Raw genomic sequence first — 19,718 nt, 5'->3', positions numbered from 1 at the left:
TGTCATGCTGAAATGGACAGGATTACAGCAAAAGTAATGTTGTAGTTTTCATGTGTCCCTTTGAGTTGTCTGTAACCTGGCCCCAATATGAGCAGGGAGCAGCTCCCGTTTTCACTTGGTTGTGGGGTGCTCTGAGTGCCAGGAGCAAGGGGAACACAGAAGTCCCCAACTGCTTTCTCATGCCTTTCTGGCTCACACTACAGAAAACTGTTTTGTTTTGTTTTGTTTTGTTTTGTTTTTTACTTGCTTAGCCAACTTAACTCTTTGACATAAAGCTTTAATGTACAGCTGATCTCCAGTAGAAGATCCACTACATTATACAATATACTCTCCATACAATATACCATATATATTTAGCCCTGAAGATTGCACTTCTTGTCATGCTAGTTTTTTAATTTACTGTGTTTCTTACTGCTAGCACCTTTGAAACACAGTAGAGCCCTGTGGGGGTGCCTGTCTCCTGTTTCTTATCTCCTTTGAGCTATTGCATTACAATCATTTGTCAAAGATGAGTGGGAGTCAAGGAAATGGAGCACCTCAAGTGGCTGACACTGCTGAGCAGATATCCTATTTTTGCTGAGTGTTTACATACCTCCAGAGTACAGATGTGTCTGAGGTGTATTAGATACACAGAAAGTTTGTAGTGCTTTCATCTTATAATATCGGCAGCCCTGATTGCATATGAAAATTATAGAATTTTAACAGCTGTTCTGACCTATAAATACAGTTTCTTTGCCACAGATGCAGTCGTGATGACACCTTATTCCAGCTATAACTGCATGGACACTGCAGTTGTACTCATTTAATGTTGTGGTTAAAAAAAATCATTGCACATCTTGCAAATTGGCTAAGGACAGTAAAGTTATTGAAAGAAATCAGCCTGAGATGGAGGAGCTTTGTTTGTGATTCACAATATGATGTTTTTCTCCTTCCTAAAGTCTCCAGACTGCACATGCTGTCTGCATCCCATTTCCATTCCACAGCAGCATTATGAATGAGAATGTAGGGAAAAGAAACCACGATAGGGTGGTTGTCCCAGTGGGAGTGACTGGCACTGAAATAAACTACGTAGGATCTATAATAAGTATTTGACAGAAGTTTAGTTAGTAGAATTCATGATTGCAGTTTAAAGAATATATACATTGTTGTACTACAGAACACACTTTATGGTGCTAACAGCAATGAATGTTTAACTACTGCAGCTATCCTATGGCCTAAATTAATACTTACTTCTGAAATAAGACTCTCCCACTCCTTTTTTATTATGGTTTTGTAGAAGGGTGGTTTGTTACAGTAGAGTGTGGATGGCTTTATAATTATGCATTTTTTCTTATTCTAAATCAAAATACAAATTTCCCATTTGTGTCTTAAAAATTTTGAAGTGGCTAAATCTTTGTTGACTCCTTGGTTCTAAAACCAGTATTTTATTGGAATCCCCAATTAAGCCAATTTCTTCCATGATTCATTTCACTCAGCAATAGAAATGTAAGCTATGGCCTCTGGCTCTAATGAAATCCTTTAAATGCAGTCTACATAGCAAAAGGTTAAGGGGCAAGTCACAGTTTAATTTCCCAGTAACACTTTATGGGAGTCTTTGTAATGTACTTGCTTCTGGAGTTTTCTAACACACCTCTCTGTGAAACTGTAGTCAACTTGCAGCCTAGAAGTTGCTATATTAAAATTACATACATGAGAGAGGTTGGAGGGCAGTGGGATACAAGACCTTCCTGCTACATTACTAATCCAAATTGGGCCTTAGTCAATCTTTTACAAAGTTGTCAACATCCAATGACCTATATGAAATGAGCTGGGAGCTTCAGTCCTGTTCCTAGAGAGGTGTGCACATCAGAAGAGCAATCAGCTGGCACTAATTGGCACCCTGGCTAGCAGCCTCAGCAAAGAGCCAAAGGTCCATAGAGAAATGGAGACTGAAGTGCTCTCTCAACCTTAAAGTTGGTTCCTCTGGGTCAGTGTTTAGGGTACATTTGTAATGTCATATGTTGAATTTTGCTGTGCATCTTGCAATGCTACACCAGAGCTGTGGCTAGGGAACTGCACTCCTCAGGGCTTTTGCAGGGCATTTTAAATGCCACAGGGCATTTTAAACTCTGAAATCACTTCAGCTTTCCTTCAGACTTAAACATGAAGAGAACGTTCACTAAGCAATAACCTGATACTCAGAGGGTGTTGGATGACAAACATTCCAGTTGAGGGAATACACTGGAAAAGGGAAAGAGAGGGAGTGTGTATTCCTTAAAGACAAAATTTTTTCATATCCATGCCCAGCATGCATAAGTACCTTTGCTCTGCCAAGTTTTCCACCTGTTGGCCTCAAAAAGGGTATAAATTAGTGCTGCTTGAATATTAAAAATATATTGGTTTGTGAGTAGGTTTGTAAATTTCTGTTCATTATAAATGTGTAGTAACACATGGTCTTCCTACACTTGGAATTGTTCCCAGACAATAATAATTTCAGGAGTTGATTATGGGTTATTATCTTCCCAAAAGCTTTCAATTTAAAAAGTTTTTTCTTGTTTTGTTCTGTTTACAAAGATTCAGTCATTCAGGCAGGATGGAAATAATGTCCTGAACTTGAAGTCATCAGCCCGTTCAACATGAATAGGGTCATTGAAATAGCACTAAATTAAGAAATGAGCAATGTACCTACCTAGTATTTTAAGCCAGGCAATCAAAGGTGATAAAATATATTGTCTGAATTAGACATTGAACAAATTTTCTTTACCTCCATTTACCCTTGAACATATAAACAAATAACAAGCAGCAATGACAAATGTTTAGTCGTCTGAGATTGTCTGCTAAGCAGAAAAAATAGGTTCATTTGATGGTGGTTAGACTGTTTCACAAAACATTTGTTGTCTTCAGAGAGCAGTTTTTGTCCACCTATGTATTATCCTTACTGATAAAGATGAAATGAAGGTCCTGCATAAAGCATGTGTACTTCCAGAAATCAGAGCATACTTTTCTTTCTCCACAGCTTTGCATTACTGGAGTTACCCATGACCTGCTGCATTTTTCCCCCCTCTAAATCAGAGGACAAAAGAAACCAGGATCACAGATATAACTTAAATGACAGAGTTCTGAAAGTAACACTCTTTTCCAGTCATGCAGCAGCCCTTTTTCACTGCCTCCGTGCTCTCTCACCAGATGATGTGGCGCACATTTATCTGACAGACTAAAATCGGAACAGCACAGAAAATAAGACAGTATTTGCATCCTTGAGCATGGGATCATCAGCTGCTGTGAAAAACCGGGGAGTTTGGAGATACACTCAGCTCTTAACATTGCTGTGGGCCAGTGCAAAAAATGACCCTGAATAATGCTTGTGTTTTAATCGTTTGCACAGAAACACAGGGGTGCCCTAAATGTATAAAGTGTTACCATTTGCAAATTCCCACCTGTCATTTGTGTTTCCGGAAATAGTATCCCTGGCTGCAGTCTGGACGTTGCCCCAGGTGGTGTCTGACTCTTAACCCAAATCAAACAGTAATTGTTCAGACACTGTCTGGTGCTCATGCAGCGGACAGGGAGAGCACAGCAGCCTTCCAGTTACCTCTTAGTAAGGCCAGGCAAGGATTTCCCTCAGGAAAACTTCAGCCTGTTCTCCTTATAGGCCTTTAGAGTAAGGTTTTAGGGTCGCAGTCCCCATTGCCCTCCCTATTGTGGTAGGGTCCAGCAGATTTGATGAGCAGACTGTGATGTAAGAGTGGTACTGTGAAGAGGACAAGCATAGGCTTTCATTCTTCCTTTTGGTGGCAGTAACTTGGTAATGTAACTTAACCTAGGAGTGGCCAGACTGCAACTCATGGTTTGCCAGCAGTTGAGATGTGGTTGCTAGTCTAGCTCTTAAGACCACTGACAGGAATCAGTTGTTGCAGAGTAACTCAGATCCCTGGCTGCTGAAACAAAAACCCCAGCAGGTTCTTCTGAAGCTGCCATCAGAACGGCTGCAGGTGCCTGCTCTACACTGCCCTCAGCTCACTCTGCAGCAGCATTCCTGAAAGTTGTGATCGTGCCCTGCTTACGGGCTGCCCCCAGAGTCCCCCGTCCCATCAGTTACTCAAGGCATGGCACACAGATTCAGTCTGGCTTCCAGAATCAGGAGTTTTCCTCCAAAGGTATTAAACCAAAACTGTTAAACGCTGATAATTCCTTGAGAACTGCTGGCTTAACCGCGGTAACCATGTGTTTAGAAGTGCAGCTCCTGATACTGCAAGAGGTGACAGCCTCCACGCTTATAAAATCAAAGGCTTTGTAGCTCAGATACAAAGAAAAGGCTGAAAATATGCCACAGTGCTTGAAGGGGTATGCAGGCACCAACAAGCACATTAGGCCGTATGAACTGCCCCGCTTGATTTAGCTAAAATGTATCACTACCCTCCAAGGTGAGGATGTAGCATGGACATGTGTGAGACACCCGTTTATGTGATCCTGACCTGAACCTATTTATTTGGCCTTTTAGCCTGAGCTTGCACTGTTGTGATCTTTAGACACAAATAAAATAGCATCATAATATATTGTGAACCTGAGGAACAACCAGTGCCTTCTATGAAAGGAGAAAACAAGTAACTGCTCTTCAAAAAATAAATAAATGGTTCAGTGTTACGAAAACCAAAGCAGAATAATGTCTACATTCAGTGAATAACAGGTACAGTTATAACTAGTAATTTGATTAGGAAAAGAAATGATATGTTCATTTTGGAGAAAGGTTTTTGATATTAAGAACTGTTACAGTGAGAATTCTGGTGACAGTATACTGTCTGGAAGAGTGAACCAGCTAATGAGAGAGATCTCTAAGACCTGTGATTATTAATTGTTACTCTCTTCTGTAACAGTTTACAGTCTTACTTTGAATGCAAGATAGTTCAGCTTTTCTACTTCACTCTCCTGGGTGACTAAACTAAGCAAATACAGCTTTACACTTTCAGATTTTTGTGTGAACCCTATGCCATCTCTGGAAACTCCTGTTAATCCTAGGGAGGACAAAAAGAATCTACTAACACATGCACACTGCCAAAATAAATGATGGCTGGATTCCTGGGATAATCTTTACCTTTGATCTTGTGTATCAGAAAATGTATTTGGTAAAGTAGTGATGAAAAGTTTTCTGACCATTCTGAAGCATCAGCTGCAAATAGCCCAGACTTTTTGATTTTCAGGATAAATCAGGAAATGGGTTTCTTTTTCTTCCCTTTCCAATCCTTGGTAATCTCCATAAAAAGCTTTATAATAAAGCAATTCAGAGAGTAGCAATAGCCATTCTCTTTCTGGCACTTACAACATTGCATGCGAAATTGCATGACATGTTGTGTCAGTGTGTGGAAATCTGACTGTATTGTCAACTCTGAAAGTAATGGCAGAAAGAGGTGGCAACGTTTGTCTTACAGTTTTTCCTCATTCACTACATTTTTTCCTTCTTTCCTTGATCTACATAAAAGTTCATAATTCATGGTGTTTCTGTGCTCACAGAAGGTGATGTAAAAAGCATAGTAGTGACCATGGTAATGTCTGTCTTGCAGTGGAACTCCAGCGTGGAACCTGGTCTATTTTTTTCTACATTCTGCAGAAAAGAACCCTCAAATAGCGCTGTTTTGTGCTCTGTTATTTCTGATCTTGCTTTGATGGTTCCCCCCCTTGCCTTTTTGTTGTATGGGACCATTTTTTTATTGCATTGTCCATTCACTTCATATTTTCATCTTTTTTAATGGTTTCTTATTTTAATTGATTTATCATGGATTTTTCAGTACTGTAGAACATGCCCTTCTATTTTTAACACAGGGATGTTTTGGTGTAACTGCAGAAATCACTGAAACTTGATCTTTGAGTCTGCATTAGATCGTTTCTGAGGAGGGGTTGGTTTTTTTTGATTTTTTTCATAGTTGTTGCAATGGTTTTTTTAGGTAAAATACATCTTATTTCTTGCAAAACACCTACCTCTTGACAGTGAACAGCACGTTCTTATTTCAGGACTTTCTGATGTTTATAGTCACACATGAGAACAAAACTTAAGGGCATTTACTAGTTACTGTGTAAAAGCTGTATGATAATGAAGTCCATAGTTGAAACAGTTTACACTCTAGACAAAGACTTTAGAAACTGAGGTACAGAAGATTAAGTTGTTTCATTGAAGATTAAGGAGATCTGGGATGGAGCTCTGCTCAAATCTTGGGGATGTTTCAAGACTTTTCTTCTTTCTTACAAGTGTAGATCATCATGGCCTCATCTACTAGGGTAGAAAACATTTATAGAAGGAAAAGTCCAAGTTGTCATTATGTTGGGGAGATGGGCAGAAATCACTGTAATAGTTGTCACTGCTATACTATTCCTTTCGTTGCTATGTTCTGTCTCTGTCCCGTCTGTTTTGACCAGTGGTATCCAGGATTGTGGTATAGGCCTGAACTAAACCCACTGAACAGTCCTATGGCTTTCTCCAGAGGTGGAGGAGTGACTGCAAACAGCATGGCCAGATGGGGAAGGTTGCCTTGCTTGTCCACGTGACATCCAGACAGATCTTGTACCTTTGCGCTTTAGTGGCTGTGGAGGCAGGGATGATTTAGAAAGGCAGAAGGATGTTAGCAGTTTCCACAGGTACCACAAGGTGCAGAAGAGAAGGCAAGAACTTCCAGCTGTGGTTTCTAACCTTGCTCAGGCCTTGAGAGGAGAAGGAGAAAAGGGCATGCCTGCTGCATATCTGTAGCCAGCAATAGCCTGAGTCGTTTGTGCAGTTGTTGCAGTTTGTGATGACACCTCCAAGCTGGAAAACTGATTTCCTTGTCGCTGAGTGTGGATCACCTTCAGATTGTGAATCTGAGTTCATGGAGTCCCAGACTGCTGCTCGTTGACAAGCTGTATGGAGAAGGTATGCTTTTGCATGCACTTGAACATGACTGTAATGAAAATATTTTAAAAAACTGATAGCAATTAAAATAATATTAAGAATAATCTGTAATCTGTTAGTAAAGAATGGGTTTTTATTATTTCTTCTCTAGTAGTGTGCTTAATAATATCAGGTGGATAAAAGATATCTGCTTGTGGTGTCTTTGTGCCCTTTCTAGTTTTTTTCGTTTAGCTCATGATTTTATTTAATGGAGGAGTCACTTCTCACATATTGGCTTGACAATTTACAAGCATTTGTTTGTGCTGAATTAAGCACATTTCTAAACTTTGTATGTTGCTGCTGACAGTTTGGGGATTGATTTTTATCCCTAGAGAGATGCTTTTTTGTCTTTAAGGCAAATTGAAGTTGACTGCTGGAGCATTCCCTGGTAAGAGACAGAATCTACTTTAGGGATATTTTTCTACTGAGAATTCATTTTTAACTGAGAAGCTTCAACAAGGTCATGTAAAAAAAAAAAAAAAAAAAAAAAAAAAAAAAAGTTCACAGACAAAGAAGTAACATTAACTTTAGAGAAAATACATAGGAGCAAATATTACCAAGCTTTTTTCCCCCTGTACTTCTCTGTCAGGGAAGTGTGCCTAAATATGCAGTAAGTAACAATTTTCCAGACTTTTGTTCTGAGAGCAAGTGTTAAATGCTGGTGTGGGCAATGGAAGAAAAAGGTTTTACCCATCCATGTTTTTTCATCTATGTCATGAGTTAAAATTTTAAAATTTTTATAACATTTTTTTAGGACATTCAGATTCTTTAAAGAACAGTTTCACAGTTAGCAACATGGGGCAGGGTTTGCAGACATGAATGGGTTAATGTAATGAGCTCTGTGTGAAGATGCAGGTTCTCCACCAAACAGGTGCTTTAGGAAGTCTTCATACACATCAAATAGAGCTACATATTCTCATTTTTTACAGCAGGCTCTGTGAGTAGACATGCAGGGCTAGAGTTACTTTCTAAACTTTCTCCAACCTATATCCACCCACCCCTTGCTCCTTTGCTGTAGTGAGCCTGGCACATTTTTTGGATATAGAAATTGTATTGTTGCTATATTGACAGGGATGCTGAGATTTATTTATGCATCTCTCCCCTCAAGGTCTTTTTGGCACTAGATTTGTTTTACCGGACTATTTTTTTTTTCATAAGTAATTACTGCTAAAAATAAAATAGTGTCTGTGTATATATCTAGTCTGTTTTATGTGGTCAAAATGAATGTTACCTCACACCTGAGCAACTAAGATGAATCCAACCATCCAGGCCAATGGGAAAGTCTAGTGAGTTTTCTTGTGGTGGTAACTGGCAGGTTACTGGTGAGGTGATAGACAGACCTCATTAGACTCTCATTTAATGCTTGTCTCTGGACTGACTGCATTCTCTTTAATCTCCGTGTTTGTATTCAGTCATATTTCTAAGACCCAAGTGACTTAAAAAAAATATTAACCTTAGTTCTTCAATGAGGTACCAGATGACAAACTCAAACCCACTTGTCTTCATTTCCTGGAAATCACACCAGCTGAAGCAAGTTTTTCACCCTGATGCAACTGAACAAGTTGTAAGAACCAGTTTCATCAGGAAAGTCTTATTTTGCTGGTTATAAAGTCTACTTCAGAGGAGTTGCAGGTTTCTGCAGCCTTCTTTTAAACCTTCTTTGGGATCTTCTAATTGGATTTTTCATACATTTAAGCCCTAAAAATTTGAGTTATCTCAGTGTGTTTCCAGAAACCTGCCTATTAATTATCATGAATTTTCATTTGCCTTTTTGCTCTTTGTTTTCCCTTCTCAGATTCCTCCTGTAGTATTTGTGACAGTTCTCTTTTAGTAGCTACTGGACTAAGACATCTGAAAAATCTAAGAGACACAACTTAGAATGTTCATTGTACTAAAAAGAAAAAAAAACAAAAAAGCATCCTCAAACTTGTTCAAGTGTCTTGTATATGCAAAAGAAAACACTTGGCTGGTGTTTAGGATGGGGTAGGTGAGGGGTGAGAGGAAGCCAGGAGTGACATTTCTCATTTGCAGCTGGTGAGCAACATACCAGAGCTACCACACTACCAGATCCAGGGTATAGTCCAAACAGGAAAGAATTCACATTCTTGGTCATGTTTTTAATTCCACAGTTTTGTTAATGAATTTTTAAAGTTTTTACTCAACTTCACCTTGGAGTTTGGATCTTTTCTTGAAAGGAAGTTATCTTTATATGAGATGATAGCATTTATTACTAGTATGAAAGTCCAAGTAATCATATTGTCTCACTTTCTCCTCCTACTTTATGTTGTAGCTAGGCCAGTTAGATGTTGATTTTTGTGAACTGTACCTTTTCTACCTTAAGCTTGTTTATGTTTTGTCCTTTTGGCTGAAGTCTTCTGATGTTTAGATTAAATTTGTTCTCAGTCCTCTTCCATTTTGTGTACAATTATGCACCTAATTGGTGGTAATTTTTCCTTGTTCCTACAGCATCAGTCAAGCAAAGCAGATCTCAGCTACATCTGCCTTTATGGGGTGTAATTTAGTATTTCTCTCTAGCTCTTTAATTGTTCTGTAGATGTAACAAACATGCCTTAGATGTGTTTCACCTAATTTGCTAAACTGTGGAAAACATGGAAACCTGTGTATTCTGAATGGTCAAGGAATGATAGCATGAATGTTATAATGCAGTCAGAAAGGTTGTCAATCTGGATTTTTTTTTTTTTTTTTTTAATTTTAACACGGATTTCACATTTATTAGTTTTCTATCAGGTTCTCTCTTGGGTTTTTTTATTTGTAATTAAAAATAAATGCATAATTTTACAGATTTTACTGCAACTTTTTCAAACTTTAGAGTTCCAGGAATGAATTCTTATATATATTATCTGGGACTCAGACAAGATACTTAACTGGGCCTAATCATGACAGAATGCAGATTTCCATTAATTAAGTTTGTAATTGTGGAGCAGGAGGGGGAGCAATTTATAGAGGTAGGGTTAGGAGGAGAACTTTAAGTAGCAGTGCATGGCGAATGAGATGCACAGCTTCCATTATCAGTAGGAGCTGCATGTCTAATCCACCAGACTCTGTGCTGAAGAAAATGTACCCTGGGATGTCAGGTGTTAAGGGGAAGAATGGGCCTCTCACGTTCTTTGCACTTACAAGCCGGCTGTAACCTTTTGACTCTCTCTCTTTTTCTCTTCTTGAGTTTTGTTTCCTGAAAGGAAAAGGGGGTGGGGGAAGGCAGGGGAAGAAGGCTTAAAGAGTGGAAGATCTGTTTCAAAGTACCGTAGTGTATTTACAAGCTTTTCCTTTTTTTTTCTGGATTTATTTTTGTTTTGATTTCTTAAAGAAGCAGTTGCTTTTAATGTAGTGTTTAGAGCATTACTTAAGGTACAAATGTCTTAGTAAGTACCGCTAATAAATTTTACACATCCTACCGCAAGTGTTTTGCGCACAGCATTTTTATCTTTCTAACTAAAATGAGTATAATTTCATTTAAGAGCATAACAGAGGAGAAGAGCTAGTTCTATGAATTAATATTACAGATATTTGGTTTTATACTGACTAGTGTTATGCAGAAAAGCAACCCCCCAAATAACAAGAAATCCCTTTTATTCTCAAAGGATCCCCGAATGTAGCATGATCTTATTTATATTGATCCCATTGAACATGGGTATATTCCAGACCTGAAGACCTGCATATGCAAAGAAAAGGTTTGTTTAATACTTGCACATTTCATCTCCTTGCTATCTCTGAGTTAGTAAGTGTGAAGATATCTCTGTGCAAGGAGGAAGATGCATGCACCCTAGGACATCATATTTACTTGTTAGTATGAACAGGTGACAGAAAAAACAAAGGTGGCTCTCCAAAATTCATGACTTCTGAGGAGAAAGAGCAGAATGTGGAAAAATGTGTAAAAACTTACATTATCCTTCCTTGAAATACACTGTGTTTGGGGCTGATCCTTATTAGAATGAGAAAATGGAAATGCTAAGGTGGTGTTTACTTTCATTAATTAAAAAGTCTCGCTTATAGGAGAGCACTCTGAGAATGTTAAAGGAATTGTATATATTTCTGGCTACCATGTTTGGTTTGAGAACCATATCCCCCTTCTAGCTTTGTGTCTTCATTAGAAGTTATTTTGAAATGGGTCATGTTGCCTTTGCTTGGCTGAAATGTGGCAGCGATGGAGTGGAGCCAATGGAGAGGGTAATTTTACAGCCAGCAATCAGGAAGAGGAAGAGCCCTTAGCCAGGGGACTCAACAGTGCCAGGAGGAGCCATTATTCTATTATTATTTCCAGTGTGGAAGTATTGTTTTAAGTTGCATTAAAAACATCCTTTGTTATTTGTGTTGTAAATTTTCCATATCAAGCTTTCCAAAAGAAAGGTGTGGGAATCTATAATTTATATGGAGTGCTTGGGGTGTATCATGCTTTAGAAATTGTAGGTCAAAGGGAAACCTGAAATTAATGGTAATTCCTCTGACTTTGCTGGAGGTTCACGGAGATTGTCCAAACATGGAGAGAGTTCTTCATTTCTTAACACTTGCTGGGAACGACACTCTAGACAGCCTGTCTCCAGACAGGCACTATCTTCTCATTTTTTTCTACTATTAGGGACTCCAACCCCTTGGGATTTAAGGGCCCAACCCTGTAAACTTTCCAGGAACCTTACATTTAGATGGGTAAAAGAGAGAGAATGCAGTATATATCATTACTCATGTGCATGGATTTGCATGTACTTCCTGGAGATTTTGTGTATGTTGAAACCCTTAATGGATATGATTGGGGAGATTTGATGTAGATAGTTTCCTTGTTTTCCTTTTCCTTCATTTCAGAAGTCCTGTAGCAGTAAATATTTTATATTCAATACTGCTTTAATCCCACAATGTAGAGCATGTGTTGTGAACCAGTATTGAAGGGATCCATATATTGAATATTATTATCGCTTTTTGGATAGACTTTGGGGAGGCGAAGGCCCTACATCTGTAAGGCAAATGATATTTGCATAAATGCAAAAGATGAAATAATGTCTCCCAAATCATTTGGGCAGTCTGAGACACAAATGAGAACAGGACCCAAATACCCTAAATGGTAGTCCAGAGTCTTAATCCTGGGGCCATTTTTTTCATTCAAAATTAGAGTTTCCATGATTATTATTTCTACTGCTAGGGCTTCCCAAGGATTTCAATGTGACATGATTTATTAAATGCTGTCTTATGTGCAAGACAGAAGCAAAATCCTTACCCCAGGGCACTTACTCAGTGGCCCTGATCCTGCAATATGATCTCTGGAATGAATGTCTGAACTAACACAAGCCATGCTGCCTGTTAAGAGTTTGACTGGGATTTTAGTGGAGAAGAAGCATGTAGATTGCAGGTTGTCTACAACATCCTCAATGAATTTCAATACATTACTACTACTTTCCTATATTATTGTGTTTTTCCCTGAGTCCTCTACAAGCTTTTGTGTCGTTGTGGCTCAGTTACCTTAAGCAGAGAGTGAAGTTTGGGCTGAACTGTTTTTTTTTCAACTGTGTGTAAGCTTTGATTTGTGGCACTACTTAAAGATGCTTTGCGATGCACCTTGAGATTAAAGTGCATCGCCCCTGCAGTGCATTGATCTTGTCTGGCCCAGAAAGGGGTTGTCATAGATCTGCTTTTGAAATCAGGACTCCCTCATGGGTTTTTCCAAGGCATCATCTCCATGTCATTGGGTTGGCAGGATATGAAGCTGAGGGTCTTTTTGAAGTTTTCCTTCACACCAAGGGGTGTATACTTGTCGTGTGGGAATCATGGTAAGTTGCACCCTCTTCTTCCTGTGTGTTTAATGCAGGATAACTTGCTGCAATATTTAAATATTTCAGACCTTTTAAAAAAGTAAATTGTTTGATTTGTTATGTTGGAGGATTAAAATAAAGAATGGAATCCAAATGTTCAGAATTTGTTTCTTGCAGAGTACTGAAATCTTTGGGCTGAACTTCATGAATTAATTAAACAGTCCTATAAACATCTATTCCTTTGCAGCTACAGACAATAGTCTAATTTTAGGAAACATGATCATGTGCTTTGTCAAATATCACTCATGCTGGGATTATTTAAGTTTTGCATAATTGTAAAGCAAATATCGCTTTAAGGTCTGCTTGTATATCTCACATTTTATTGTTTTGTGAAATACAAAAAAAGTTAGTTTCCTGCATCAAAGGATTTGTTATTGGAAAAGTAACATTTTTTTACTCAAAACTCTTCTTCCTGCAAAACTGTGGTACATGGAAAATATTTTCCAGCTTTCAGAGTTTATTTGATTTTGAACACTTTTGGTTATGTAAGTTTTAATAAGTAGCTTTGGTGTACCCCTAAAGGCACACCCCACACACTTATGTTGTGTGACCTAGGGTCACAAGTAATGGCTGCAAGCTAATTGATTGAGAAAGGCTTGTCTGACTGGGCCCCTTTGAGTCCTCCCTTTACATTCCTAAATTTCTGTAAAGGAGGCACTGGCAGCTTTGCCTGGCGAGAGGAGGGGTTGGGGGAAAGGGAGGAAGTTTCTCAGTTTCTGATTATGCGCAGAGTTTCCTTGTACTGAGCTTATGTTCTCCACCCACTACTTAGTAAGAACTCCTTAACAACTTAAAGCTTTATCCCTGTGAGTACCAGAAAAGTGATCTGAGTATTTATTGAGCAGGGAGGACAAACTGCTTGTTCCAGGCAGGGAGAAGGCTTATGGAAATGATATTAGACCTTCAGCAAAGTGCACAGCTGCATCATACAGAAGCTGAGACTCAAACTGACAGGCAAATAAGCCAGATCACGGAAGGGGCCTCTGTGTGGCAGCTCTGAGCTACCAAGTGTGGGACAACTAGGCAAAAAGTGCAATGGAACAGGGCAGAAAATAACACACTAACTTCAGGCAACTGTTCCTTTTTCATGGTGAGTCCAGATTTGAAATGTTGTTTGAAATGTAGCTATTTTTGTTGTTTCTAAAAACCCTTCCGTTTTACCACAGCAATCCTTTTGCAAATCTCATTGTGTTATTTGTCCGGATGTGCACTTCAGTTCTGTACGATACAGAAATGTACAGGGATAGTCCTTTCCTTTGCTGCTTGCTCTCTCTTTTTCTTTTGCTTGCTTCAGGAGACAGGTCCCATTTCTAAAAGCATGCTGCATGGCTTCCAATTTGGAAATAAATAGTTTTGCAGCTAGCACTTGGTATGCAGCTGCTTATAGGTGAGTAAGTAAACATAATTTCTATGCACAGTTTTCTGCAGTTTGAGCTTTGTGGCACCTCTCCATTGCTCCTTATTTCTCTGCCTTATCTTGAGAATGTATGGCACGGTCACTATGAAAAGAGCTTTGTGTTTGAATTCCTGGTGAGTCGAAGGGTCAGGGCCTATGAGTTATCTGCCTGCCAGCAAGACTCATTGCTGTGTCCCTTTATTTTTCAAGTTGAAATAGAAAAAACATGTGTCCTTATCCCTTTTTTATAAATGTATTTTGAATTCAGGTTTTACATGCTGTTTGTGTGTGCTTTGTTCTTTTGACAAACTCGGGTTTTGGGGGGAAAACACTTTTATTCTATCCACATTTATTTTATTTACTCAAGCTTTCCTGCAGCTTTTTTGCATTCCTTTGTTGTGATGTGCATAATTTTTTCTTAAAACAACATTCAGTGATTCTGATTTCTCTAAGAGAAAAAGGATTTATACTTGGATACATATTTACAAAAATAACAGGGAGCTATTTAAATTTTAGGTAAATTGCAAAATTATACAAATGATAAGGCTTTTGTAACTTTTGTTTCAGTTAAGGAAAGAAACACAGTACTTCTGGCTAGGTTCTTGAACAGATTGTGTTAGATACACTAGACATCTAGTGTAATGGTAATAAATATGATCTGAGTTAGTTTGAAAAAGCTGCTTTATTAATAAGCACAGCAACAGAATTAAACATTGCATGCTGATGGTAACATTAGAAATATGTTTGAAAAAACTGCTGAGCAGATGAATTTTAGAGCAATAAATCATCAAGGCATGTCAAAGTTACTCTGTATATGATGTTTAAGATGTCTGTGATTTAGAGGAGAAATGAGTCTGGTTTTCCTCCAGCAGAAGTATGATTCTGTACAAAATCATCTTCCCTGTATCTTTCTTTAAATAGTTTTCTTTTCAAAGAATAAATAACCATAGTCAGAAGGTGCAAGAAAAAAATCTCAGAATTATATAGTGGTTATTTTGAGCTGAAGGGAACATGTTCATTTGATAGAATAATTCTAATATGTAAAGTAAGAAGTTGGTCAGTTGAACTCTATACAGAGATTACTTGTTTCTTGACCTGTCTTTCTAAGTTTGTATGCTCATCTAAAAGTTACTAACAATTAGCAGGATGCTTGTTTTAAAAAATAAAATGATGCTTCAGATCTGGGTTCATGTGATGTTGCAGTCCCTTTCAAGTGCAGAAGTTTATGATGTTCACCTGATGTGTTCATTCTTATTTCCCAGTTTGAGTTCTTAAGTTTGCCTGTAAGTTTTGAAAATGATTTTAAAAAGAAAAGCGGGGATGAAAGACTGTTTCAAAGAAATGCTAACAAATACAGATTTGAAGGTGATGCTGCAATGTAAGATGATCTAAATAGAATTCATACTTCTTGTTTTCTTATTGTGAAATGAATTCGTATCTGTTTTGACTTGGGCTAAACCTTAGACTTTCTACAAGAAAATTCTTGTCTGTGCTTTTAAGACTTTCAAGATTTACTTTGAGGGAAAGAAGTGTGTCCACTTATGTAATATAAATGCATGATTTTCTTTCTAGCTATGCTGTGATGGAGGAATACCTGCTGAAGTGCCCTTTAGACCCTTAAAAACTGAAAGTAAAAGAAACTTTGAGGAGGTGGTGTCCTCCCAGCTTTGGTGGCTTGCACTGCTGGGGAGTCAGCCACCTCCCAGTGGTCGAAAGGCACCTGGGGAGCAGAGAATGGTGGGTGCTCACCTGTGGCCACCTCCTCCATGGGCACACAAGCAGAAGACCAGCTCTTTCGATGCTGTAGGGTTTCTATTGGCAAAATAAGGCACCAGTGGTGTTGTGACACCAGATTAGAGGATTATGAAACATTTTTTCATGCTCTGATAACCAGCCTGATGAAGGGGAAAAGGCTTAGTGAGGAGGAGAATTTTCTGGGGATTTTATGCCTATATCTGTCATTAAAAGGAGAGTACCTTCTCCCAGTAGCTGTGTTCTGTGACTCATGGAAACCCCTACAATAATGATGCGGATGATGATTGAATGTCGTGTTCTTACTGACCATCTGAAGTCTGACACAATATAATGTGACTGGCAGGAAGTTTAAACATCAGTATTATATCTCCAAAGACTACTGTTTTCTCCTAGAGAAGGTCAAAGACTCATGAGCTCAGAATAAAATAATTATATGGGCTTTTTACATTCTCTCTGACACCAGTTATTGAAAAAAAAAAATTGTAAAGGTTAGAACACAATTGCTTTATAGCTTTCATTTCTTTGAAAGGTTTGTATTTACCTTCTTTAATGTTTAGTCAAGGAGGAGCTAGATTTGTTTTACAAATTACAAGAAAAGTGATTTTGGAGGTTCACTTTTATGTTTGTTCTGTTGTTCCGTATGGAAGAAGGAAAAATTTTATTTACTAGACATGTTCTTTTTATCGACATCTGTACATTACAGAAACATGTCTCCATGGTACCTATGGATATCTTTACTTCCACATGAAAAAGGATGGAAATTCAAGACTAACACTCGATTTTTCTGTCAGAGGAACTAGTTTGTGCTGTCACGACAAGGTGATATCTATACTGAAAGATGAAGGAAAATTGACAGGAAGAGGTGAATTGTAGCACTCATGGTGTCAGTGAATCACAGTGTTGGTAAGAGAAATTAAAAAGAAAAAGCCCATCAATGTTATGTCCTAGCAATTTTGAAAGAGTTTATTTTAAAAAGAATTTTTAAAAAAGGAAGACAATGAAAAATTTCTTTCATCTCAGCTACAACTTTAAAGTTCTTTTTCAGCTATAATTACTTGGGCCTTAACTTCTTTGATCTCCAAGTTTTATGGATCCAGGAACCATAGATTTATTTTAAAAAAAAAATAATTAAAAAGTGACAGTTGCCAACATTGGAGTTTTGGACTTCAGTAAATAGTTGAGGGAGCAAGAAACAGAAGATGTACACATACTTGTCCATGAAAAACAGAGAAACAGAGCAGAGACCTGATCTTTGGAATACCAAAGTGGACTTTCAATTGACTTTTTTTACTTTCCTGCAGCGTATTCAAACCATCAGCAGAAGACTGTTCCGAAAGGTGATGATGAAGGTGATAGAAAAACACATCAAAGGAGAAACATTTGGCTCATGAAGTGATTTAAGTGATTATAATATGTGGGTAAAAACAAATGAACACAGAGAACAAGCAGAAGTAATCGGATATGCGATAGGAGCAGTGATTAGAGAGGCAGGACCTTAAAGAGCAAAACAGAGGAGATCTAAAAGTAGAAGCAGCATGTCATGAGAAAGGAAACCCACCCTATCTAAAATGGCCTGTCAAGTCACTGATATGATCCTGTGCCTTGGGATTTGTCAACTGATGTGCAGTCATCTGGCTTCAGTAAAGCAAGAGGCAAAATACTGAGGAAAAAAGTAGGAAAGACAAAGGCAAAATTGATGTCTCCTGGTTTGTTCAGAAGCATTTCCACTGCTGGCATTCACTTTCATACCTGAAATAATAAATTCACCCAAGAAAAAAGGCTGTTCCTTCCAAAATTATGGTCACAGCTCTCAGAGAGGGAGGATGTGGGAGGGAGCCTCTCTTTTCCACCTAACATGCTCTTATGTTTACTCTGTCTGGCAGCGAAGGTAGAGGTGAGGACGGATGGTTACATCTGTTGTGATAGGTTTTTTGAGCATGGTTAAGTTTCTTTTTTTCAGCTCCAACAGTATTCCAGTAACTTTAAAAAAATTCTTGTAGAAACCTTTGGAAGGTCTTTTGGCAATTCTGATTCTTGAGTCTGGGAAAGATACAAGACATATGCAGCATGAAACATGAGACAATAGAAAACAGGAAACCAGTAGAGCGAAGGACAAGAGAAATGGCAATGGATTTTCTTCTACCTCTCCTATGAGCATGCCATCTATGTCTGTATTTTTTTCATCACCCAGGACTTTATCCAGAACTCCATCGAAGAGCCTGCTGACTTTGATAGCAATTGGGTGAGGCCTTATATTCAGATCATTCATCCCTCAGTTCAAAACAGTATTCACAGTGATTTGCAGTATATGTATGTGATAGCCATAATGGTTTAAGGTTCCTCAGTAATCCACTGGAAATGACACCCATACTACATGACCAAGGTAGTACACTATAGTGCTGCCTCCAGTTACTGACATACCTACCTCTCATTTAGCAAAATGTTCAGTGATTCGAACAACTAGATGAGTTTTCCAATTCCAGTGTTATCTTTAAAGCCCAAAGATGATATTTTAGTGTTAATTATGTAATCCCAGTTTACGTAGCAATAATGTAATCCCAGTTTACGTAGCAATATGATAGAACTAGGTAAGAAATACAGCTTCAAGTACTGTGAAAAGCACCTTCATCTCCCTCTTTTAAGTCATTTTGACTGAAAGTATTCCATTTATATCACCAGCTTTCCACATCTCCTCTTAACCTGAAAAATGTTCTATGGACCGTAAATGTCCCATGGAAGATGTACAGGCCCTTTATTCAGTCCTGTTTTGAACAGTGCACACTTAAGGGTGTTAAATGTTAAAGAAAAATATAAATTAAAGAGAAGGTCCTACCCTGAAGTACATGTTCTATTGCTGTTGGTAATTTTCATTATTTCTGAAAAGCAGCACCAGCTAAAGACATCCTTCCAAGAACAGTCCTTTGTGGCAGATCTGGTCAAAGGTACCCCAGTGCTCTTTCCCTGCCTCTTCTCCCACTTCTCTGCTGCCCCTGTAATGATATACATCCTTAGAAGGCTACTCAGAGAAGTGGATTGGAATTGACCCTCATTAAAAATAATGCTGAAAAAGAAGATGGTTTTAACCTGGATTGATCTGATTCACCATATACCCCACTGACATTTTTACTAGATCCAGGACTGTGCAAGCAGAAGAGTAAAGCTGCAGGGAGGGAGACATTAATTTCCTTCACTCCTAACCAGAAATATCTAGGTTATTACAGGCAGGCTAGTGGAAGTGCTTTCAAATAGCTATTTTTCCTAAGGTAACTTGACTTTGCTGTGCCTACAGTGTGAGGATCAGTGTCTTCTTAATATATCAGCTCTGGTTTTGGTGCATATTTGATAAGATACTCATGATTAGGACCTGGTTGTCACTGAGCATCTGTTATTTCAGCCTGCGTATAATAAATTCCTGAAATAAAAATATGTGCCCCTACTAGGGGAGAGTAAATTATAAAGAATAAATAAGGAAAATGCAAGAGAAAGTGATCAGCAAGGAGCTTTATTCATAAAATACACAAAATGTGACACAGCAGAGTGACAGAATCTGTCTGTGTTGAAAACACTGTTGTATTTATCCTGGGGAAATCAGACTGCACTCTGTATTGGCCCCATAAAAGCTCTGGCTGGAAATTCACAAGGAAAGTTTGTCCAGAAGTACTCAGTGTAGGCCCAGCTATCCTTCCACTGAAATCAATGAGAATTACATCAGTATAAAGCAAAAACTATAAAAATTTATTGTGCTAAAGAAAAAGTAGAAGTCTTCAAATTCTTTCCTTTGTAATTTTTTCCTCTTCATTTACAATCTACTGCCAGCCTCTGGGGGAAAAAAGAAAAAAAAAAAAAAAAAAAA

The 19,718-nt window shown here is 38.2% G+C and overlaps 1 long non-coding RNA gene across 2 annotated transcripts in view; it reads left to right on the top strand.

Moving 5' to 3' along the window:
• Positions 1-19,718, top strand: part of LOC113483137 — a 298,071-nt gene that overhangs the window by 43,465 nt on the left and 234,888 nt on the right. Inside the window, exon 1 of one of the 2 annotated variants that reach the window (XR_003398963.1) lies at positions 13,493-13,804. The exons of the other annotated variant lie outside the window; for it this stretch is intronic. This is a non-coding gene — a long non-coding RNA (uncharacterized LOC113483137). Of the gene's footprint in view, positions 1-13,492; positions 13,805-19,718 lie in introns of those variants that run through there. 2 annotated transcript variants of the gene reach the window in all.

This window comes from Athene cunicularia, assembly GCF_003259725.1.
Source record: "Athene cunicularia isolate RWA chromosome 1 unlocalized genomic scaffold, athCun1 chr1_part1, whole genome shotgun sequence".
Classification (NCBI taxonomy): domain Eukaryota; kingdom Metazoa; phylum Chordata; class Aves; order Strigiformes; family Strigidae; genus Athene; species Athene cunicularia.
This window is presented reverse-complemented; position numbering and strand designations above follow the sequence as displayed.